Here is a 20,216-nt window from a genome sequence, read left to right on the forward strand (position 1 = left end):
TTGTTTGGTTCTCTGTCTGTCTCCAGCAGGTATTGTTGTCTCTCGATAATGACTGTGCTGCTACCCTTGTCTTCTGGTCTTATGGACATATCCGTGTTGGATCCAAGCTCCCGGATTGCCTGTCTTTCTCTCCGGGTGAGGTTCTGTTTGTCTCTTGTATTTCACTGTGATAGGGCAGAGACCTGATTGAAGGGTTCAACCATGGGAATTCTGGGAAAGATAGTCAAGGATTTGGGAGGTGACAACACTTTTAAAGAGTTTGGAAAGGAGAGGGAGGTTGAAGATGAGGCAGTAATTTGTAAGGATGGCTTGAACCAAATACACAGCCTGCACCATTCGCGTGGAGGAGGAAACATCCATGTATTCTGTGTGCACAAGGCTTCAACTGATTGTCTGAACTAGAGATTTACAAGGACACCTGGATCATGAAGACATGGAAATGTGGGGAATGTGGGAAGGGATTCGATTATCGATGCCTGCTGTAAACTCACCAACATATTCACACAGGAGACCATTCACCTGCTCTGAATGTGGGAAAGGATTTACTCAATCAGCTGGCCTCCTGTTACACTAATGAATTCATGCAGAAGACAAACCATTCAGCTGCACTTCCTGTGAAAGTTCAAAGCATTCCTCTTCCCTCACAGCACATCAATACACTCACACTGGGGAGCGACCGTTCGCCTGCTGCACTTGTGGGAAGCAATTCACATATTCTTCCGCCAGCACAACAGTGAGTTCACACTGGAGAGAGGCCATTCACCTGCTACAATTATGGGAAGGGATTCACTCCAACCTGCATACACGCCAGCGGGTTTGTGTTGAGAAGAGGCTGTTCACCTGTTCTGTGTGTGGGAAGGGATTCACTCAGTCAGCTAGACTCATGTTACACCAATGAATTCACTCTGAGGACAGAGCATTCAGCTGCATGTCTTGTGGAATGAGGTTCACGTTGTCATCTCAGTATACACAATTGTGTTCACACCCCAGGGAGAGACCATTTATCTCCTCAGTGTGCGGGAAGGGATTTACTCAATCATCCAGTCTGCTCAGACACCAGTGAAGTTACTATGGAGAAGCCGTTCAGCTGCAGTTTAATTGGAAAGACACTCAGGAAGTCATCCACCTTCAGTGCACACCAACAAATTCACAAAGGGCCGAGACCGACCATCGACACTGTGGGAAGGGATTCACTCAATAACGATATGAGCTGAGACATCAGCAAGTTGGCAAGTGACTGCAAGGGTTGGATTTTGCTGTTTATGCTGCTGTTATTCACATCCAGGATTGATGGTCTGACAATATCTGGTTTGATTCTGCTGATATTAACAAACCCTAGAACTGGCTGCAGTTTAATATTTTCAGATGTCACTGATTCTCGGGGCTGCAATGTCCCATTTTTAAAGCAGCATCTGTGATATTCTCCTTCATTCAAGAACTCTTAACAGGATCGTCCTAAATTGATGTTTGATCCAAAATCTACAATTCAGAGTTTGACAGGTTCTACTAATTAACATCTCCAATTAGAAAGTGCTGATTAATCCTTGCTGACAATTGTTAGCGACTCACACATTCCTCACAGTAACATGTCCATTGTGAAATTAAATAATCAAAGAACATTAAACAAAACAGTGAAACATTTCATACTCACATCAATAAAAACTTCATCAATCAACATTGATATTGATGAAGCTTGGAAGTCACTGAGTTCAATCATTTCGGACACAGCAGCACCAGCCAGGGTTGGGGGAGAGAGTGGGGGAGTGGGCTGAGGTGGAGTGCTCTTTGACAGGGTCGCTGCAGACTCGATGGGCCAAATGGCCTCCCTCTGTACTGTAAAGACCTACAGGATTCTATGGTAAAGGTGGAACCCACAACACAGACTGGTTTGAGATCCACTCAGCAGAGGTAGATGAAATGAAATGAAAATCGCTTATTGTCACAAGTGGGCTTCAAATGAAGTTACTGTGAAAAGCCCCTAGTCACCACATTTCTGCGCCTGTTCGGGGAGGCTGGTATGGGAATTGAACAATGCTGCTGGCCTGCCTTGGTCTGCTTTAAAAGCCAGCGATTTAGACCTATGCGAAACCAGCCCCTATAACATCTGTCATTGAAGCAAAAAGCAAATGTGCAACATGGACCCAACACCGAGAACACTGCATCACTGAAAGCAGCCAAGGCAGTTATGTAAAAAATGGCAAGATTGTACAAATAAACACTAGACAGCCAACGTCAGTAATTCCACACTGCCTGTGATAACAGAAATGGAGGGCTGCACAGTGGCTCAGTGGTTAGCAGTGGGGCTGAGGACCCGGGTTTGATCCCGGCCCCAGGTCACTGTCTGTGTGGCGTTTTCATTCTCCGTGTCTGCATGGATCTCCCCCCCCCCCCCCACAACCCAAAGATGTACCGGTTAGCTGGATTGTCCACGTTGAATTGCCCTTAATTGGAAAGTAATTGGCTACTCTAAATTTATGTAAAAAATGATAATGGAAATCTGTGTGTGATGGGAAGAAGAAAGCTCCGCGTCTGACCATCACCAAAGTCATTCCCCTGAAATCCAACATGGTGACATCCTGACAGATGTAAACAGATGCCCCGCTGGGTTGAACACGACTGTCAGCTGTCCTCAGTCAGACGGGCATCTCCCAGTCGCTGTCTGACTCTCCTGCAGCTGCCTCTCATGGCTGAGCTGGAAAAGGCTAATATTTTGACCACGTTATGAGCCTCTTCCATTGATCGAATGGGATCTTTAACTTTTCTTGTTAGCCAAGGTTGCATCACTTTTCCTGTTGGATTTTTATTCCTCAAAGGAATTGATATTTGTTATTTATATGTGAAATAAAAGTCACAAAAATCCCTGAGGACCATAAGCTGCACTCCCCTTTGACAGAGAGAGAGCTGGCTGGAGGTGATTTAACCTGAGGGTCAGCCACCTCGGGCGAGGAGCCTGGTTGAGAAGGCCGGGCCTTCATGAATAAACTCAGCCAGTACGGGAGTTGGATCCATGGTGTAGGCTTTGCTCTGCATCACAAACCACTTGTCCAGCCAACTGAGCAAACCTACGCCCGATAAATATGAAATAATTCCTTAAATATTAGGTATTCCCTGGACCAATCAGTTTCCCATCCACCTCAGACAACTTGCCCCTCATACCCTGATAGTTTGCTTGTGTGAGGAACACCCAGATAAATTAAACAGAAGAATGATGTAACCACCAGGGCCCATCTCCATGGCAATGTGGCATGTTTTGTGGTGTTCCAAACAGAAATGGAAACTAAATATCTTCAATCTTCCAAACACCCTTGTACAATTTGAAGCCAGGTATTAGCAACAAGGCTCAAAGAGCATCAGCCCACTGGAGGCAAAGTGGTGAGATCGGCCAGTCCAGCAGAAAGAAACCTTCCGACCATCCCCACTGACCGCCTGTCAGAATGAACAAAATGCTGTCCTGGGTGCAGAGCAGGAACAATAACAGCAGAATCCAAGCCCTGTAATCGATTGTGAAATTGTTGGTGTCACTGCAGGTGTGGTGAAACATGCAATCCCATCTCACATTGAGAGCAGGTGAATGGCCTCTTCCCAGTGTGAACTCGCTGGTGTCTCCGCAGGTTGGATAACCTAGTGAATCCCTTCCCACACTTAGAGCAGGTGAACGGCCTCTCCCCAGTGTGAACTCGCTGGTGTCTCCGCAGGGTGGATAATTGAGTAAATCCTTTCCCACATTGGGAGCAGGTGAATGACCTCTTCCCCCGTCTGAATTCGCTGGTGTGTCTGCAGGTTATTTAACTGAGTGAATCCCTTCCCACACTGAGCGCAGGTGTATGGACTCTCTCCAGTGTGAACCCGCTGGTGTGTCTGCAGGTTGGATAACTGCGTGAAGCCCTTCCCACACTGAGAGCAGGTGAATGGCCTCTCCCCAGTGTGAACTCGCTGGTGTAACTGCAGACTGGATAACCAAGCAAATCCCTTCCCACACTGAGAGCAGGTGAATGGCCTCTCCCCAGTGTGAACTCGCTGGTGTGAATGCAGGTGAGATAACCGACTGAATCCGTTCCCACACACAGGGCAGGTGAATGGTCTCTCCCCAGTGTGAACTCTCTGATGTTTCTGCAGGCTGGATAACCGAGTGAATCCCTTCGCACATTGAGAGCGGTGAATGGCCTCTCCCCAGTGTGACCGCGTCGATGAGTTTCCAACTCTGATGGGACTCTGAATCCCTTCCCGCAGTCCTCACATTTCCATGGTTTCTCCATGTTTTGGGTCCCCTGGTGTCTCTCCAGGCTGGTCAATCAGTTAAAGTCTCTTCCACAGACACAACACAGGTATGGTCTTCCCTCACTGAGTATATTGTGGTGCTTTTCAGGCTGTGTAACTGGTTAAGGATCTTTCCACAGTCAGTTCACTGGAACACTCTCACTCGGGTGTATGTTGTGTGGGTCTCGGTGCTTTTCCAGTTACACTGATGTTTCCACAGTCAGTTCACTGGAACTCTCTCACTCGATTGTGTGTTGTGTGGGTCTCGGTGCCTTTCCAGTCACACTGATGTTTGAAATCTTTAGCTGACAGTCTGGGCAAACTTTCTCCTTCTAGATTCAAAGGCCGATGAGATTCAGGTTCCAGGGAATCGAGTAACTGTTAGATCGAGACGTGACGTTTGAGATTTCTGTCTGTAATTCCTCCTCATCTAATATCCTGTAAAAACAATTTACAAAACTCATCACTGTCAGTACAGGATAGAAATTCAGTACAGACAATTCTTGTTCCTATGGAACATTATTTTCTCTCTTATTCCCCGAAAGCTGTAAATCTCCATCCCACACAATCTCCCTCCATTCTCACTCTGCTGTATCTAATATTCACCCTCCCTATTCTCCTGAAGGTGCTGATTCAGGGTGACTGACAAATCCAAGCTCACAGCTTCCTGTCCAGGAGATCAAAACAAATATGAGCTGCAGTCAGCCATTCGGCCCATCCAGGGAGGCTTTGGTGCCTGGGGCCAATGTGGAATGCTGTTCAGGCAGGGATTCGCCCAGACGGGATACCACCACTCAACTGTGCGTCCTCCAAACCGCAAGTGGGGTAACAACCAGCCCATTCCTCCGCCACCCAGCAGGTCCAAGATCCTGGTTAGCCCAGCAGCCACAGCTTGCTCCTCCGCCAGCCACTCGAAATGGTATTGGTGGAGGTGCAGATTCCTGAGCAGAGCAGGTGCTGGTAAAAGATGGGCAGCGCCAGCGGAGGGTAACGAAGACCCTGCAGATCTATGAATAGGAGCTATATGTCATAATTCAGGCCGTCCACTTGGCAGAAGAAATGCGTCGCCAGGACACACTATCATGGAGGGGGTCAACGTAAAGGTATCACTGCAGAGTCTGAAGGCGGAAGGTCGCCACCTGGCCGCCCTCCCTACATGGGAGACTCAGAATGTCAGCAGCGACCCAGTGCAGTCTCTTGTCCCACAAGAACTCTACAAGCATTCTCTGGAACTTTGTGACAACGTCAGGGGGAGGGTTCAAAGTGAACAGCTGGTACCACAACATGAAGGCTATCAGCTGGTTTATGACAAGAACTCGACCCCTGTAAGACAGCACTCGGAGCAGTCCTGTCCAATGTTTCCTGCAAGCAGTGACCTTGGCCTCCAGCTCCTGCCAGTTAGCCGGCCAGGATTCCTCAGCCGGGCAAAGGTGGTCTCCCAAGTAGAGGAGGCTGGTCCTGCTTCAGGTCAAAGGCCTGAGCTCCTCTGGGAGGGGTCCATTTGCCACAGACCAACCAGGAGTCTGGAACACTTGGCATAGTTGATCCTGGCAGAGGATGCGGCAGACACCCAGCCTGGCACTCTCACATCCTCCGCAGGTCAGCAGGGTCAGTGAACATGAGGAGCACGTCATCCGAGCGGACCACCCCAATGCCCAGCCCACGCAGAAGCAGCCCTGATAACCTCCTCCGCATGAGGTGCAGGAAAGGCTCCACGCAAATAGAATAGTGTTGACCAGACAAGGGGCACCCTTGTTGCACTCCTCCCCCAAAGTGAAGAGGTGCCATCAGGGACCCGTTCACCTTAACGAGACACTCCGCGGCAGTTTACAGAAGTCGGATCCCGGCGACAAAATGCATCCCGAACCCGAATGCTTGCAGAGTCCTGAATAAATATTCGTGATCCACCCTGTCGAACGCCTTCTCCTGATCAAGGGGCAGGAAGATGCTCGGCATACCAGTCCTCTGGGAATGATGGGCCAGATGCCGGACCAGATGAATGTTGCTATGGATCGTGCTGCCCGGGACCGTGTAGAACTGGTCGGGGTGGATCATGTGGCCCAGCACAGTGTCAAGGCGCTAACACATCACCTTGGCGAAGATCTTCTAATCCGTGCTGAGGAGAGAGACCGGACGCCAGTTTTTAAGATGGCGGAGATTCCCCCCTCTCTTTGGCAGCAGGGCAGGTGGCTCTGCGCCATGAGAAGGACATCTCCCCGGTCGCGATACTTTTCCCCAGGACCGCTGCATGGTCGCTCCCCAGGACGTCCCAGAATACCCTGAGGAACTTCACGGTCAGCCCATACACCCCTGCGGTTTTGCCCCTGGACAGACTGTCGAGGGTGCTGGTCAGCTCCCCAGGCCCATAGGGGTAGCAAGCCTCCCGGCGCCCTCTGGGCCGACCTGCGGCAGGTCCTCCCAGAAAACTCTGCAAGCACCTGCTGCACAGAGGCCATCGGGACATGGGGCAGGTACACCCTTGAAATGTACAGCGGTCGATTCTGGATGCTCCAACCCCAGGCCTCACAAAAGTGCAGATGCTGAAGTCAGGATGGATAGTCCACCAGACATCCGCCAAGTCAAAGAACCCGAGCAGGTTCCTTAACTTCACCACCGCACGAGAGCTGCACTGGATACCGAGGCGGTCCTTTGTCCCGAGGGTGCAATTAAAATTCCACCCCCAGGATGATGCACCCGCCTGCGGCAATGGTGCCAAGGTGAGTGGACACTTGCTCGAGGAAAGTCGTCTGCTGCTGTCCAGCTTGGGGAGGGTAGACATTCACAAGGTGAAGTACCTCGATCCCTTCACGGACCTTCAGGTCTGGCACTGGCCCCTTGACCCCAAAGATCTCCGCTGAAAATGTGGGGCCCACAAGATAGCCACTTTGCCTGAATGTGAGGTTAGGTGACTCATGTAGAACCCCCCCCCCCCCCCCCCCCCCTCACCACTCCAGCAGCCACGTGGCTTCATCTCCCGAGCGGTGTGGGTTTCTTGCAGGAAGCACACCGCATACTTCCCGTTCCAGAGGACCGAAAAGTTCTGGAATCTGCAGAGCATGTTCCCGCTGCCTTTGATGTTGACGTTGACTATGGTCACCTCCATGTCAGCAGTAAAGTGCTACCTTTACGTTTTTAGTGTTCGGAGGGAGCAGATGTGTGCGTGTCCCTCTTCTCCCTCAGGAGTCCGGCGAAGAAAGGTTTCAGCCAATGCTGCTCAGTCACATTCGTGTCTCCCACCTCTTTAACGTAGGCGAGGGAAGACGCAACGAGCAGTGCTACAGTAGCACAGTGGTTAGCACTGCTGCTTCACAGTGCCAGGGTCCCAGGTTCGATTCCCAGCTTGGGCCATTGTCTGTGCAGAGTCAGCACGTTCTCCCTGTGTCTGCATGGGTTTCCTCCGGCTGCTCCAGTTTCTTCCCATGAGTCCTGAAAGACGTCCTGTTCGGTGGATTAGACATTATGAATTCTCCCACTGTACCCGAACAGGCGCTGGAGTGTGGCAACTAGGGGCTTTTCACAATAACTTCATTGCAGTGTTAATGTCAGCCTACTTGTGACAATAAAGATTATTATTATATTTTTATGTCCAACCACAGGTCGAGGACTAGCTGCACTCGGTTTCGGTGACTAAGGTTGGCAAATAGAAAATCCCGGTGTTCCCCTCAGGGGATGAGGGGCGACTTGGTCTCGGGCGCGAGGGAAACCACCGCCTCGCTACAGAGGGACTCAAAATCATCCCCCTTGCTCCCCACCAAACAGCCGTTCTCATCGGGGCAGCCGGACCAACTTCTCAAGAGCAATTACTGTTGAGCAATGACTACTGGCAAACCAGTGAAGCCCACCTCCTGTGAATGAATAAAAGAATATTTAATGCTGATTTATATAGATTTTTGATCGACAAGAGAGTCAAGTGTAATGGGGACAGACAAGAAAGTGGAGTTGGGGCCATAATCGGGTCAGTCATGATTTAATTAAATGGCAAACAGGCTCTTGGGTTCAAATGGCATGTTCCTGCTCCCAATTCCTGTGTTCTTCTGGTTTTACAGAAATAATGGGGGAAATAGGACAAATTGGATTACTCCATCAAAGAGCTGGCACAGACCTAATGGGCCAAATGGCCTCCTTGTGTTGCAGTATTCTGTGACTTTTAAAAATTAATTTGTGGGAAGTGGGCTTCGCTGGCTAGGCCAGCATTTATTGCCCATTCCTAAAGGCCCTTGAACTGATTACTCATCAGCATATCCTTCCTTTTTAAATACTCTATGCTCAATCATTACTGCCTTAATTTGCAGCTATTTTCTGACCATCACCAATTTCACAGATCCCACCTTTCCCCATTTACCGACGCTCCCTAAATTATAATTTGCCTACATTTTTACAGTAAGAAGTCTAACAACACCAGGTTAAAGTCCAACAGGTTTATTTCAATCACAATTTTTCAGAGGACTGCTCCTTCCTCAGGTGAATGGAGAGGTATGTTCTAAAAAGAAATATATAGTCAAATTCAAAGATGCCAGACAATGACTAGAATACGAGCATTTGCAGGTAATCAAGCCTTTACAGATCCAGAGATATGGGTAACCCAGGTTAAAGAGGTGTGAATTGTCTCAAGCCAGTGGTCCGAAAGCTAGTGTTTGTCACAAACCTGTTAGACTTTAACCTGGTGTTGTAAGACTTCTTATTGTGCTCTGTCCAACGCTGGCATCTCCACTTCATTTTTACAGATGCTCCCTGAGTGAGCTCCACACTGCGCATGCAAGAGAGGGACCTGGAAGCCAGGGATGTAAGCGGGGAGCTGAGATTGATGCGGGAAACAATATTGATGGTTTTATAGTCATGTGTGAGATAGAAAATGTTGACGATTTTATTTTGGACTCGGTCCACACTCGCTCTTCGGACAATATCCGTTTTAAACCCGCTCGCTCGGCCGCACATACCAACTGCTGCCATGGCCTGCGCATGCTCAGTTCACCCTGCCAGGGAGTGATTGACAGGAAAAGGGGCAGGGTCGGAGGACCAAGCCGGTGCGTCCGATCCTCCAGCCAATCGGAGAGAATGAGGGGCGGGGCTGAATGTGAGCAGTTTCTTCCAATAACAGCTGATGGAAAGCTGGACCAGTCTCTTAGTGTCAACTTGCTCCTGTGACAAAATGCGCATTAAATTGCTCCCCATATTCAACACAGTTCTCTCCAGATGAACTCTCTGGTGTTTCAGAAGGTTGGATTATAGAGTGAATCCCTTCCCACAGGCGGAGTAGGTGAACGGCCTCTCCCTAGTGTGAATACACCACATAATTTCCAGGTCAGGTGGGCTAAATCGCTGGCTTTTAAAGCAGACCAAGGCAGGCCAGCAGCAGGGTTCGATTCCCGTACCAGCCTCCCCGAACAGGCGCCGGAATGTGGTGACTAGGGGCTTTTCACAGTAAATTCATTGAAGCCTACTCGTGACAATAAGCAATTTTCATTTCATTTTTTCATTTCATAATTAAATCCATTTCCATAGTCCCCACATTTCCAGTGGTTGGGAAATGTTTCTTGGACACCCCAGGTTTATCCCACATCTGATTGAAAGTGAAGAGAGCCAAGAAAGGCCAAAGTGCCTTTTGTCACTCAGTATAGCTCTTATCCAAAGAGGTGCATGTATATGAGGAGAGGGAATCAGGAATGGCCCACTCCCACGACCCAAAGGACAACAGTGCATCACACAATCCTTATTTCCATTTAAATAGTTATTTTGAAAAATTATTTTTAAATCTAGAGTACCCAATTATTTTTTTCCAATTAAGGGACAATTGAGCCTGAGCAATCCACCTTTCCTGCACACCTTTCGGTTGTGGGGGTGAATCACACGCAAACACGGGGAGAATGTGCAAACTCCACACGGACAGTGACCCAGGGCTGGGATTGAACCTGGGACCTTGGCGCTGTGAGGCAGCAGTGCTAACCAAGGCACCACCGTGCCGCCCCTTGTTGAAAACAGTTTTTTTTAAATTTTAGAGTACCCACTTATTTTTTCCAATTGAGGGGCAATTTTAGCGTGGCCAATCCGTCTATCCTGCACATCTTTGGGTTGTGGGGGTGAAACCCACGCAGACACGGGGAGAATGTGCAAACTCCACAAGGACAGAGACCCAGGGCCGGGATTTGAACCCAGATCCTCAGCGCCGTAGGCAGCAATGTTAACCACTGTGTCACCGTACTGCCCCTTGTTGAAAAAGGTCTTGATTACGTTTTTGGATGAGGTTAACAGAGAGACTGGATGACAGCATTGTCATTCTGAAGAAGAGTCAGACGGATTCAAAACGTTAACTCTGTTTCTCTCTCCACAGATGAATCCAGACCTGCTATATCTTTCCAGCATTTTCTGTTTTTATTGCAGTTTATGTTGTGTATGTGAATATTAGATCAAGTACCATTTATTAAGCATCTAGCAAACTTGAAGCCCACAGGATTAAATTGTCAGCAGAAGCATGGATACAAAATAAGCCATGGGATGAAATCAGAGCTGTGGTGAATGGTTATTTTTCATAAAGGAGTAAGGGATACAGTGGACCTCGCTATGGTTAAGTATCAGGGTCACTGCCTTTTTGATTCGATATCACTGACATCCATAAAAATCAATATTCATAGAAACCTTACAATGCAGAAGGAGGCCATTCAGTCTGCACTGATCCTCTGAAGGAGCACCCTACCTAAGCCCTCTTCTCCACCCTGTAACTCCACCTAACCTACATATCTTTGGACACGAAGGAGCAATTTAACATGGTCAATCCACCTAACCTGCACATTTTTGGACTGTGGGAGAAAACCGAGCACCCGGAGGAAACCCACCCAGACACGGGGAGAAAGTGCAACCACGGAGAGTCACCCATGGCCAGAATTGAAGCTGGGTCCCTGGCTCTGTGAGGCAATCATGCTAACCACTGTGCCACCATGCCATCCTTCTGACTTGGATTAGAGGTTACAGGAACAATATCAATATTTTCAGATGACACAAAAGTTGAAAGTATCGGTGAGGAAGAGAGTGAGAGATTTGAGTAGGACAGAAGCGGAATGGTGAGCTCACGGCAGATGAAATTCAACACAGCAAACTGGGAGGTGATCGACTCTGGGTGGAGGAATGAGGAGAAATAATCCAAAGAAGAGCAGAATTTTGTTAGAATTTCGAATGCACAGCCCGATCGGATGGTGGATACAGATTCAATAATTACCCGCAAAAAGGAATTAGATTAAAAACTCAAAGCCGCAACTAGGGAAATGGGGAAATTGGACAAACTGGATTGGTTTTATAAAGAGATAATACAGAATCGATCTGCTGAATGACCACTATTTTACTGTACTATGATTCTTACAATTCTGCAATATTGTCTTTTTATTTAGCTCTTGCTGAATAGAGCAAACTCAGGGGCTGGGTTTCTTTCCAATCAGAGAGGCTGCTCTGTGTATCAATCCACTTCCTGAGATTGTTAAACTAGCTGCAGCACCTCAACCAATTTCCTGTCTGTTCAGACATGTCCTGTTTGTTTTTCCAATGGCTTCAGTCAATGTAGTTTTGTTTTTAAACAACACATTACTCTATATCCATCCTGTGGGATCTGACTTATTTCCTCTTTATCAATTGTTTTTAAACGCTGTTCCTGTTTTTATCCTGAATCAAACTGCACAAACTGTTTCATTTCAGATTACATTCACCAGGGCTTCCTGGGTCCTTTCTCTCCTTCTTCACGGTGTCATAGTCAGTTTTACAGTGTGCTCTTTCCAAGGGCGGGCGCCGACTCGATGGCCTGAATGGCCTCCTTCTGCACTGTAAATTCTATGATCTATGATCCTATGTTCCCCTTTAGCTTTCTCTGCTCCAAGGAAAACAATCCCCGCCTATCCAGCCACCCTGAACCGCTCCAGCCCAGGCAACATCCTGGTGAGTTTCCTCTGAACTCTTTCCAGAAAAATCAAATGTTGACTCTGACAGGGTTCAGTTCTACATTCACTGGTCACTGGTTCTACTCCAGCCCCTTGTTCAAGTGCTCAATATTACAGAAGCTCAATTCTCCAGCCACTTGAACCCGGGGGCCTGATATCAGCATCTGGAGTTGACCTGACTTGATGCAATGCACCATGTAAACAAAACAAGGTCCCTTTAACTACGGTGATTGAAAATTATGTCTGTTTCTTTAAGAGCTGATCTCACTCCCTACTTTCCTTCAATGTGTGGAATATGTCCCTTTAAGAACTGCTCTCACTCCGACGCTTCCTGCGATGTTTGAAAAGCAGCACATTTTACTCACCAATGTTAAACTATGTCTCCACTCCAGCAAGTTGACTTCTTGAAACAATAGATTGTTGAACTATTTCTGAGTTGGGTAAAGCCAGAGGCGGCAGGAGATCCTGGACCCTGATCCACTAAACCCGACCCCACCCACTGACAGTTCACAATGGCCGGGGAATGATTGACGGCAACTCCGGACCAATAGGGGGTCTGAAGGACCGAGTGTGGCGATTGGTCGTCCAACCAATCGGAGTGAATGAGGGGCGGGGCTGAACCCGGACCCTCTCATTGGCTGAGACTCTATCATTTTGAAGCCGATTTGTCTCCAACTCGAGGAGAAAACTGGACTTTTCTATTTCTGGCTTTAAACAGATGAAACCCAGTGGGTGTGGAGCAAACATTTCAATATTTGTTACTGAAATGGATTCCTTCAGAACAGACAGTCGAGATTACTTGAGGGTTGTGGGGTCAGTCAGTTGAGTTGGCTGGTTCATGCTGTGGAGCGTCGCCAACAGCGTGGGTTCAATTCCAGTGCCTGCTGTGGTTATTCATGAAGGTCCACCTTCTCAACCTTGAGAGTGATGAGCATCGGAGATGTGCGAGGTCCAGACTTGGAGGAGCAGAAAGATCTGGGTGGGATGCCGGGCTGGAGGTGGTTATAGAGAGAGGGAGGAGCGACATCAGGCAGGGATTTGAAATCAAATCTGAGCATTGTAAAAAAACTGATGCATTGTTGGACCGTGAACCAATGTCGATCAGTGAGTACAGAGGTAATCAGTGAATGGGACTAACTGTGAGTTAGGATACAGAGAGATGGAGGGGTCACGATAATGTCACTGGACTAATAATCCAGAGGCCCAGATAAATATTCTGGAACATCGGATTAAATCCCAATATGGATTGGTGGAATTTAAATTCCATTAATAAAATCTAGCCTCAATAATGGTGACCATGAAATTAACATGAATTTTCGTAAAACCCCTGGTCTAGCCTACATGTGACTTCAGACCGAGAGCTATGTGATCGACTATTAACTGCCCTGAAATGGCACCCCCCCTCAGGACTAAGAAAAAGGAAATCCACACAAAACAAATGTTCCAGTGCTCAGCATCAGTGCAGAGGACAAAGCCTAACCTCCAATATTGGAGCAAGTGATATCTACTCACACTCCTTTCCCTGTCTCTTAACATTTTTGATCTGAAACACCGTGAATTTTGTGAAGTACGTCAGGTAACATCGAAAAATACATATATCGAATCCCAGGAAGTCCCCAAGCCTTTAAAAAATGAAATGCTGTTGAATTTGACTCACTGTTGCAATGCAGAAGGCATGGGAGCCCCCACAAACAGCAATGTGCTGATGACCAGCAAAGCTGGTGGCCACCCAATACAGGCAGATGGGAACTCACTGGTGTGTCTGAGTGAATCCCTTCCACACTCTTCCACAATATTTTATTGTTTTGCTTCATGTTCCTTGACAATTTATTTTCACAACGGAGGTGTCACTGTGAATAATGTGCAAATCAGTAAGAATTCTCAGCTAGGATTAATCAGCACTTTCTAACTGGAGATGTTAATCAGTGGAACCTTTCAGAAACTGAATTGTAGATTTTTACCCAAGATCAATTTCAGATTGCAGTAAAGGTTCATGTGCTGGATTCTCCATCCCGCCGTGCCACATTTCTGTTTCAGCACGCCTGCTGGATGCTCTGTTACGCTGGCCGGTCAATGGGGTTTCCATTGTGGGGCAGCCCCACGCCGTCGGGAAACCCCCGGGCGCCGGCAAAAAGGGAGCATCCCACCTGCGGAGAATCCAGCCCCATAATTGTATTAGAATGGAGTATCTGTCATGGGTTCTTGAATTAAGCAGAAAATTCACAGATGAAGTTTTTTTAAAAGGGAGACTGTGGTCCTCAAAATCAGTGGCTCCTCCAGAATATTCAACTCAAGCCAATTATTCTTAATATCAGCAGAAACAAACCAAATATTCTCAGATGACCAATTCTTGACGTAATTAACAGCAGCAGTTACAGCAGAATTCAACAACTGCTGTCGCTTGTGAACTTGCTGAGGTGACAGTAGGTGTTGTGACTGAGTGGATCCCTTCCCACTCACAGAGCAGGTTCCCCAGTGTGAACTCTCTGGTGTGTCAGCAGATGAGAGCATTGAGTGAATCCTTTCCCACACTGGGAGCAGATGAATGGTCTCTCCCCAGTGTGAGTGCACTGATGTGCAGTGAGGACAGAAGAATGTCTGAAGCTCTTTCCACAGATAGTGCAGCTGAATGGCTTCTCCTCGGTGTGAATTTGCCGGTGTGACCAGAGGCCAGATGAATGAGTGAATCTCTTCCCACATACGGAGCAGATGAATGGTGTCTCTCCAGTGTGAATTCGCTGGTGTCTAGTGAGGTCGGAAGACTGCCCGAACCTCTTCCCACAGTAAGAGCAGCTGAATGGTTTCTTCCCAGTGTGAGTGCGTTGGTGTACCAGCAGGGTGGAGGACTGAGTGAATCGCTTCCCACGCACGAGACAGCTGAATGGCCTCTCCGCGGTGTGAACCCGCTAGTGTTCAGTGAGGTTGGTTAACTGCCTGAAACTCTTTCCACAGTCAGTGCAGCTGAAGACCTTCTCCTCAGTGTGATTTCGCTGGTGTCTCAGCAGAGTGGTTGACTTCATAAATCCCTTCCCACACACAGAACAGGTGAATGGCTTCTCCCGAGTGTGATTGCATCGATGGATGTCCAGCAGATATATGAAATTAAATCCTTTGCCACAGTCCTCACATTTGCACAGTTTCTGCATGGTCCCTCCCCCAGTGTGGCTGCAGTGATGGTATTCCAGCAGGGATAGGTAATTGAATCCTTTCCCACATTTCTCACATTTCCATATTGTCTCCCCAGTAGGACTGTCAATGGTTTTCCAACAAGCAGGCATAATTGAATCCTTTCCCACATTCTTCACATTTCCAGGGTCTCTCTCCCATGTGACTGCGTCGGTGAATTTCCAGCAGGGATGGATAATTGAATCCTTTCCTACATTCCTCAAATTTCCAGGGTGTCTCTCCCATGTGACTGCGTCGGTGAAGTTCCAACAGGGATGGATAATTGAATCCCTTCCCACAGTCCTCACATTTTCAGGGTGTCTCTCCCATGTGACTGCGTCGGTGAATTTCCAGCAGGGAAGGATAATTGAATCCCTTCCCACAGTCCTCTCACTTCCAGGGTTTCTCCATTATGCCAGCCCCAGTGTGACTGCGAACATGGATTTCCAGTCGGGATGGATAATTAAATCCCTTCCCACATTCTCCACATTTCCACGGTTTCTCTCCAGGTTGGATGATCAGCTGAAACCTCGTCCACACACACAATACGTGTTCGTTTTCTCTCCACTGTCAGGCTTTGCAACCAGAGAAACCTCTTTCCAGTCAGTATACTGGATTCTTTCACTCCGGAGTGAGTGCTTCCAGATCCTGTTATAAAAGAATAGAATGAGACAAAGTCACAGCACAGAAGGAGACAGTCACCCTGAAGTTAGAATTCTTTTAGTTCTGAGACAAATCAGGATTTCACAAAAATCATCACTGTCAGTACAGACAGAAATTCAGAAACAATTCTAGTTTCTATGGACCATTTCTCCCTCACTTGTTGCACCGAAGTTTTAAATCCCCATCCTGCAGTTTTTGTTCCTTCCTGCGCTGAAATCATAGACTTTTACACAAAAAGACACCCATTGTGTCTGTGCTGACCATCAAACACCCATCTATACTAATGCCAGTTTTAGGACTTGGTCCAAAGTCATGCATGCTATTCCATATCAAGACCACATGCCATAGGAGCAGGATTAGGCTACTTGACCCATCAAGTCTGCTCTGCCATTCAATCATGGCTGATATTTTTCTCATCCCCACTATCCTGCCTTCTCCGCATAACCCAAGATCCCCTTATTAATCAAGAACCTATCTATCTCTGTCTTAAAGACACTCAGTGATTTGGCCTACACAGCCTTTTGCGGTAATGGGTTCCACAGATTCACCACCGTCTGGCAGAAGAAATTCCTCCTTATCTCTATTTTAAAGGATTGTCTCTTTGGTCTGAGATTGTGCCCTTTGGTTCTAGTTTTTCCTACAAGTGGAAACATCCTCTCCACATCCACTCTATCAAGTGCTCATTAAGTGATTCTTAAATGTTGTGGGTGTTCCTGCCTCGAGCACCCTTTCAGGTAGTGAGTTCCAGATTCCCACCAGCCTGTGGGTTAAAAAACATTCCCTCAAATCCCCTAACCTAAATCTACATCCCCTGGATATTGATCTCTCTACTATGGGGACAAGCACTTCCCTATCTATGTCCCTCATAAATATTGTACACCTCGATTATGCCCCACTCAGCTTTCTCTCCTCTGGGGAAAACAACCCCAATTTAGTCAGACTCTCTTCATAACTGAAACATTCCAGTTCAGGCAACATACTAGTGAATCTCTGTACCCTTTCTGGTACAATCACATCTTCCTATAGTGTGGCAACCAGAACTGCACACAATATTCCAGCTGTGACCGAACAAGTGTTTCAAACAGATCGATCAGAACCTCCCTGCTCTTATATTATATGCTTTGGCAACTCGGGAATCACCTGGGGAAGGAGCAGTGCTCCGAAAGCTAGTGATTCGAAACAAACCTGTTGGACTTTAACCTGGTGTTGTAAGACTTTTTACTGTGCCCTCCCCAGTCCAACGTCCGCATCTCCTCATCTCTGCTAATGAAGCCAAGTGTCCCATCTGCCTTCTGAACCAGCTGATGTCCCTGTGCTGCTCCCTCTGACCCTCCACTACCCAGCGTCCTGCCCTTCATTGTTACGTCACAAAGATGCGTGCGCTCTGCTCCCCGCTGGAAAAAGATGGCGGCCGTTAATCTCGGCCTGTTCCCGGGGAAAGCATCAACGCTACAAACGCGGGAGCTGCAGGTTGTTATTGGGGGTTTGCGGCCTGCACCGGGTGTTAATGAACTGTCTTCTCACCCACACAATCGCAGGACCCCCCTCCCGCCGCTGCTACCGCCTCTTACCGGTTGCCGAGCGACAAACAGGCGTCTCGCCTTCACTATCATTCAACCTGCGCATGCTCGGAACACTGGAGGAATCGCGCATGCGTTCAGATCTCCAGCTGATGGAGGGCATTCCCACCGCGGGGAAGGCTGGGTAAAATCCCCGCCATTAGAGCTCCCTGTTTGTTTATATTCGCTGCTCCTGAGGCTGCGCTAATGATCGTCTCAGCTTCCTGCAGCCGTGCATGCTCCGGAAAGAAGGCGGAGCTTTCGTGGAATCACCCATTCATAGAGAGAAACATCGGGCGAAATTCTCCCCCCCCCCCCCCCCCCACGACGGGTGGGAGAATAGCGGGAGGGCCTTCCCGACTTTTTTGACGCCCTCCCGCTATTCTCCCGCCCCCCCGCCGAAATCCCGACAAGAATCGCTGCCGCCGTTTTTTTACGGCCGGCAGCGATTCTCAGCTGTTAGAAGGGCCGAAGTCCCAGCCCTTTACGACCTTTTTACGAACGGCAAACACACCTGGTCCTGCCGTTCGTAAAAACGTCGTGACAAACTCGCAAAAAATAACCATGGCACCGATTGGCACGGCAGTACCACGGCCGTGCCAAGGGTGCCATGGGCCCGCGATCGGTGGGCACCGATCGCGGGCAGCGGGCCCGATGCCCGCGCACTATTTGTCCTTCCGCCGCCCCGCAGTATCAATACGCGGGGCGGCTGAGGGGCACCCCGGCCCGCGCATGCGCGGGTTTCGCGCAAACCGCGATGACGTCACCCGCGCATGCGCGGGTGGAGTCTTCCCACCTGCGCATGCGCGGCTGACGTCATATGTCGCGTCAGCCGGCGCTAACTCCGGCAAGCGGACTTAAAGATTTTCGTTTAGTCCGACTTGTCGGAGCCTCCGACGTCGGGCTGCTAGCCCCGACCGGGGACCAGAATCGGTCCCCCGTCGGGAAGGGGCGCTGCCGTAAAACCCGCGGTTTTACGGCAGTTTTACGATTTCTCCCGTTTTGGGAGAATTTCGCCCATCGTGTGTCATTGAAAAATAAAATGTTATAAGTCATGGCCTCATTTTGTTTCATCCTCCAAGACCCTGAACTTTATCTGACAGTGTAATGTTAGCGAGTGTTGATCGATTGTCCTGGAAGCCAACAGGAAGAGAACTCAGAGGTCAGAGGAGTAAGGGAGCAGCGAGTTCTGTAACAAATTACGGGGCAAGAACCTTGTTCCCAATTTATCTTTCGCCGTTTTATTTTCCACCTGGACCAAATCAGTTGTCCACCAATCTCCTGATTTGACAGCCTGTTTCTGACATTTTCTGTTCTTCTTCCTGGCTCTGAGCACAGTTGTAAAACAGTCTTCAGTTCCATGTCGAAGAGCTGGGAAAGAGAGAGGAGCCGGGAAACATTTATTTTCAGTTACCGCACATTGTTAGTGAAGAGAGATGAGAAAGACCAAAGTGCACGTTCGTCTCTCTGTGTGACCGTGAAGAACTGTCCAGGCTGAAGCTCTGTTATTGCTGTATGATCCTCCCCAGATTATCCTTTCTGAGCTCCAGATAGTTGATGCTGAACCATCAGGTAGGAAAGACACGAGGTTCAAAACCCTTATGGGGATTATCAACAGAAGCAAAGGCGAACTGTCAGAATGAAAATGATTCAGTCCTAGATGGGATTACAAAGAAAAACACGGCACAGGATCAAGCCCTTCGGCCGCCAAGCCTGTGCTGATCATGATGCGCTAACTAAAAACCTTCTGCCCTGACTCGGTCCTCTATTTCCTCCCTATTCATGTACCCATCCAGAAGCCTCTTAAATGTTGTTAATGTGCCTGCTTCCACCAAATCCTCTGATAACACGTTCCAGGCACTCACCACTAAGCTTAGCCCGCACATCTCCCTTAAACTTTCCCCCTCTCACCTGGAGCCTGTGCCCCATTTGTAATTGACACTGCACCCTGTTGTTGAAAATACAGAAAAATGTGTCATTTGAAACATGGAAGTCTGGCAATATCTGGTCTGAGAGAAACATGAGAGGATACAGGGAAAGATCCCACGAAGGGTTAATAGCAGCTACAAAGAGCAGGATTATAAAATGCAAATTCTTTCTCTCAAGCAGGCTCAGCAAACACACAGGATTCTTGTATTAAGTTTTAAAACAATGGTTCACACCTTCATTGAAATTAACTCTCTTAGTAAACAACTGGAAAGGAAAGGATTAGGTTAGGTTGAATTTGGTGTCACATAGTGTTACATAGAATTTACAGTGCAGAAGGAGGCCATTTGGCCCATCGAGTCTTCACCGGCTCCCGGAAAGAGCACCGCACCCAAGGTTAACACCTCTACCCTATCCCCATAACCCAGTAACCCCACCCAACACTAAGGGCAATTTATCATGTCCAATCCACCTAACTTGCACATCTTTGGACTGTGGGAGGAAACCAGAGCACCCAGAGAAATCCCACGCACACATGGGGAGAATGTGCAGACTCCGCACAGACAGTGTCAATTCTAGGTGTGAAATTCTACTAACATCAAGTAAATTGAAAGAACATTGGAGACTATCAGTCTACGAGAAACATAATTTAAAGTCAAAATCAAATGTAAAGTTATGAGCTGGGGACAATTGGAAAATTAAAATTTTGAAATGACAAGAATTAAAA

The sequence above is a fragment of the Scyliorhinus canicula genome, unplaced genomic scaffold (assembly GCF_902713615.1).
Source record: "Scyliorhinus canicula unplaced genomic scaffold, sScyCan1.1, whole genome shotgun sequence".
In the NCBI taxonomy this organism is placed as follows: domain Eukaryota; kingdom Metazoa; phylum Chordata; class Chondrichthyes; order Carcharhiniformes; family Scyliorhinidae; genus Scyliorhinus; species Scyliorhinus canicula.